Source organism: Myotis brandtii, unplaced genomic scaffold (assembly GCF_000412655.1).
Source record: "Myotis brandtii unplaced genomic scaffold, ASM41265v1 scaffold920, whole genome shotgun sequence".
Lineage (NCBI taxonomy): Eukaryota > Metazoa > Chordata > Mammalia > Chiroptera > Vespertilionidae > Myotis > Myotis brandtii.
Window position 1 is genome coordinate 391,835 of NW_005371792.1, and position 5,944 is coordinate 397,778.

Sequence of the window (5,944 nt, forward strand, 5' to 3'; positions counted from 1 at the left end):
GAGAGTTAGAAACATCGATGAGAGAGAAACATCGGTCAGCTGCCTCCTGCACACTCCCTACTGGTGATGTGCCTGCAACCAAGGTACATGCCCTTGACTGGAATCGAACCTGGGACCCTTCGGTCTGCAGGCTGACGCTCTATCAACTGAGCCAAACCAGTCAGGGCAGGATAGTGACCTTTTCAATCCCCAATTTAGTTTTATTTCAAGTTTGGTTTTGAGTTGTCCACCTACTCCATCACCATCTTGAAACCCCTGATGTCATCATTCTTAATGTAGGATTTTATCACTATGAGCTTCCCCATAACTTTTGATATGTTATATTTTCATTTCTGTCAAGATATATAGTGGAACCTCAGTTCTCGAACTTAATTCATTCCAGAAGGCTGTTTGAAAAACAAAGCGTTTTATAATAAATTTATTTGTTTATGAACAAAAAGGACTTAAATGTAAATAAAAATTTAACAGAAAGGAAATGAAATGTATAGTAAAAAGTGAAAATTTAGCTGGGCTGGCATGGCTTAGTGGTTGAGCATCGATCTATGGACCAGGAGGTCATGATTAGTTCCGAGTCAGGGCACATGCCTGGGTTGCGGGCTCCATTCCCAGTAGGGGGTGTGCAGGAGGCAGCCAATCAATGATTCTCATCAATATAAAAGACAAAGAGTTACCAAATGTATAAGAAAAGAACCAAATCGATGCTGCCTACAAGAGACTTACTTAAGTTTTAAGGACACATGCACTGAAAGTAAAGGAACAGAAAAAGATATTTCATGCATGGAAAGCAACAGAAAGCACTTGGACAAAATAGACTTTAAGGCTAAGACTTTAATAAGATACAAATATCTCATTTCAACAATGGATAGAACATGTTAACAGTGGTAAACTGATCGAGCCTGCAACTGGGTATGTGCCCCAAACAGGAATCGAATCCATGATGTCCTGGTTCATAGGTTGATGTTCAGCCATTGCACAATGCCAGGCAGGCAACTTTTTGTCTTTTGATTAAAGAATTTCGTTCTTTATACTCATAGTTATTGATAGATATGGACTTAGTAGTACATAGTTGTTCTCCAGCTGTTTTATCATTTATTTATCTCTTACTCTCTTCCATGGTAATTTGATGTTTTCTTGTAATGCTGTGCTTAGATTCTCTTTATCTCTTGTGTATCTACTGTAGGTTTTTGCTTTGTGTCTACCATGCTGACATAAAATACCTTGTGTTTATAAGTATTTTCAGCTCTGTAATTTAATGCATACTACAGGTCTACACTTTTATTCTCCTTCCCCACCATTTTGTTTTTGATGTCACAATTTATATACAGTGGGGCCTTAACTTACGAGTGTCCCGACTAACGAGTTTTTCGAGATACGAGCCGTCTCTCGGCCGATTTTTTGCTTTGAGTTGAGAGCTAAAATTCGGGTTACGAGCCAGCTTCAGATACCCCACCGCTAGTTGGCGCAGCTAACGTCACAGTGAAAGCCACAACATCAGCCCAGCATCACGTGTCTCACTCGTTCACTTTTGCTTTGACATACGAGTAATTTGAGTTACGAGCTCCGTCACGGAACGAATTAAACTCATAAGTCAAGGCCCCACTGTATTTTCCACCTTGTATATCTATTAATAATTTTTTGAAGTTACACCTTTTTAATATTTTGTATTTTAACCTTTATACTGTTGTTATAAGTGATTTACTGTACACCACCATTGCATTAGAACATTCTGAATTTATCTGTCGCAGTGAGACTTAATACTTTTAAATGTTTTCTTGTTACTAATTTGTGTTCTTTTGTTTCAGGTTGAAGAAGGTTCTTTAGCATTTCTTACAAGGCCAGTATACTAATGATGAACTGCAGCTCTTGCTTGTCTGGAAATTATCATTCCTTCAATTCTGAAGGACAGCTTTGCTGGTAAAAGTTTTTTAGTTGGAAGTTTTTTCTTTCTACACTTTGAATATGCCACTCATGCCACTCAATCTGATCTGTAAAGTTTCTGCTAAAAAATCTGCTTATTGTCTTACTGTGGTTCCCTTGTACATAACAAATTGTCTCTTGCTGCTTTTAAGATTCTCTCCTTATCTTTTACTTTGGCAATTTAATTACAATGTGTCTTGGTGTGGGGCTCTCTGCATTCCCCCACCCCCCTCTTTGGGCTTCCTTGTATGGTTTTTTGTTTCATTTCCCAGATTATAAGTTTTCTTGCCATGATTTCTTTGAATAATCTTTTCCCCTCTTTCTCTCTTCTCCTTCTGGGACCCCAGTAATGCATATATTTGCCCATTTGATTGTGTCACATAAAGCCTCTAGCCATCTTAACTTTTGATGTTGAACCCCTCTGTTGAATTTTCTAGTGTAATTATTGTCTTCTTCAATTCTGTGTGATACTTATATTTTCTTTCTCTTTTAAAATTCTCACTTTATGCATTTATTCTCTTAACCTTGTTGAGCATCTTTATGACCATCAATTTGATTTTTTTATCAGGTAAATCACTTGTCTCTTTTTAATTAAGGTCTGTTTCTGGAATGTTTTTTGTTCTTTTGTTTGGAACATATTCCTCTCTTTCTTCATTTTCCTTTACTTTCTGTGTTGGTTTCTGTGCACTAGGTGAAACAGCCACCTCTCCCAGTCTTAACAGAATGATCTGTGTAGGACACAATCAGCCTGGCCAGAGCTCCTTATTGCCTCTTAAACTGTTGCAACTGTCCTTGTGGCCTTCTTTGTTTTTAGTTGCTCCCAATAGTTGAAGATGTGCCAAAAACCAGTGTCCTAAAAGGGAGGATTGCAGTGAATACCTAGATGCAGGCTGATTAGAAACTAACATCAGGTAGCAGCTGGGAAAGAATATATTAGGGCCCTTCTGGGCAGATGGCAGTGGGCAGTGGGGCTTATGCACCCATTAATACCTGCTGCTTTGCTTTAGTTTTTGTTGGACCCATGAGTGCAAACCTTGTTGGCTATCAAAGCCGGGTGATCCAAGGGCCTGATCACCTATGAAAGTTGATTGCCACACATGTGTGCAAGCTCCTTCTAGGAAATACTGATTTGTAGTGGGCATAAGTCCGAAGGCAGAGGTGGCATCTGCTGACATCCCTGTTCTCAAGGGAGGATCACAGTCAACTCCTAATTGTGGGCTAAATTTTCCTGTCATCCTCCATAAAAAAATTATTTTTGTGCCCTTCTACTTGTCATTGGATTCTGTACAATTTTACTTTGAATAATCTTTTCTTTATACAGAATAGTGTTTGTCCTATTTTAACACTTTCTTCTTTTTAATAAATTTAGAAGTTACTTCTCTTTATATTTTACTAGAGGCCCGGTGCACAAAAATCATGCACTCGGGTGGGGGGGGGGGTTCCCCAGCCTGGCCTGTGCCCTCTCACAGTGCGGGAGCCCTGCCATTGAGCTCCCCAAAGAGGTAGGCCCCACCCACCCATCTGGGGCTCCTCAATGGATTGTCCCAAAGAGGTAGGCCGGAGCCGGGAGTCCCGCCACACAGAGCTGCTGGGACCCAGCTCCACACGGAGACGTGGGATCTGCCTCCACGCTGCGCACGCTGCGTCAAGTCCCTGCCCACCTGCGCGCGCACGCAGCCTCTTGATGACAGATTGTTACAGCGTGAAGGCATCACGGCATGAGGGCGTGGCAACCACATAGGCTTTTATCCGTGGTCAGCAAACCGGCTCGCGAGCCACATGCAGTTATTTGGCCCCTTGAGTGTGGCTCTTCCACAAAATACCACGTGGGGGCGCACATACAGTGCAATTGAAACTTCGTGGCCCATGCGCAGAAGTTGGTTTTCGGCCTGGATGAGTCTATTTTGAAGAAGTACTGTTGATGTTTGGCTCTGTTGACTAATGAGTTTGCCGACCACTGGTATAGATAATTGGCCTTTTCAACTCTTACCTTCTATAGTAATTTAAAATGTCGAACTCGTTTTTATTTATATGGGCATTTGCCCTTATTTAGCATATACAGTTGACCTTGAACAACATGAGTTTGAGTTGTGTTGGTTCACTTATACACAGATATTTTTCAATAAATACCTGTACTGGGAGTCTGTGGATATGAAAGGCCAACTGTATGCATTGGTCTATGCCATTTTATGTAAGGCACTTGAACATCTTTGTTTTTTTGTAGCCACAGGGGGTCCTGGAACCAATCCCCCGCAGATACTGAAAGATAACTTAGTTCTTGGGGAATCAAGTTATACGCAGATTTTCTTAAAATATATTTTTGTTGATTTCAGAGAGGAAGGAAGAGGGAGAGATAGAAACATCAATAATGAGAAGGAATCATTGATCACCTGCCTCCTGCACAAACACCTTTACTGGAGATCGAACCCACAACCTGGGGATATAACCTGACTGGAAATCGAACCATGACCTCGTGGTTCATAGTTTGGCACTCAACCACTGAGCCACACCAGTCAGGCTATATGCAGGTTTTTTTTTTTGTTTGTTTGTTTTTTGTTTTTTTTTAAATATATTTTATTGATTTTTTACAGAGAGGAAGGGAGAGGGATAGAGAGTTAGAAACATCAATGAGAGAGAAACATCGACCAGCCGTCTCCTGACCAGCCGCCTCCTGCACACCTCCTACTGGGGATGTGCCCGCAACCAAGGTACATGCCCTTGACCGGAATCGAACCCGGGACCCTTCAGTCCACAGGCCGACGCTCTATCCACTGAGCCAAACCGGTCTGGCAATATATGCAGGTTTTTGACTGCACAGGAAATCAGCCCCCTAACCCCTCATTGTTGAGCCAACTGTAAAATGTCTATTCCTATTTTACCACTAACTAACCTTCATCCCCAACCAGTCCTTAATCATTTAAAAACTTTTAAAGTTTCACATTCCTAATTTCTTAATTTTGATTATTTTTTTTTCATCATTCTTTGAGGAAACATCACAGTGCTATATTTCTAAACTACTGTGTGCCCAGACACCTTCTAGTGGCTTTTATTACTTTACTAGAGGCCCAATGCACAAAATTTGTGCAAGAGTAGGCCTTCCTTCCCCTGGCTGCCGGCACTGGCTTCCCTCTGGCATCAGGACCCAGGCTTACCTCCAGTCACCAGCAGGCACCCGGGACCCGGGCTTCCCTCTGGCCGCCGACAGGTACCTAGGACCTGGGCTTCCCTCACAGCCCCAGCTTCATCCAGAAGGTCGCCCGGAAGGACATCCAGTCTAATTAGCATATTACGCTTTTATTATTATAGATTCCATTAATATGTATATGTTGTTGTTAATCCTTACCCAAGGATATTTTCCATTGATTTTTAGAGAGAGTGGAAGGGAGGGGGAGAAACAGAGAGAAACATGGATGTGAGAGAGACACATCGATTGGTTGCCTCCCACACCAACTCCAACCAGAGCTAGGGATCAAGCCTGCAACCGAGGTATGCGTCCTTGACTGGAATCAAACCTGGGACCCTTCTGTCTGCAGGCGGACCCTCTATCCACTGAGCCAAACAAACCAGCTAGGTCTCTGTTAAAAATATTATGCAGATGTTTGTTCCTTGTCTTCTGGCATTTACTATAATGGAAATAAGAACAGGCTACACATTTTTCTACCTAGATGTTTGAAGAATTATTTTTGTTTACTAAGCCCCTACCTCAGTGATGGCGAACCTTTTGAGCTCGGTGTGTCAGCATTTTGAAAAACCCTAACTTAACTCTGGTGCCGTGTCACATATAGAAATTTTTTGATATTTGCAACCATAGTAAAACAAAGACTTATATTTTTGATATTTATTTTATGTATTTAAATGCCATGTTAACAAAGAAAAATCAACCAAAAAAATGAGTTCGCGTGTCACCTCTGACATGCGTGTCATTGGTTCGCCATCACTGCCCTACCTACTGGTAAGCCACTAAGTTTGCACACTGGCATTTCAAATATAGCTTTATAACAAAAATAGGAAACTTCTGAAGATTAAC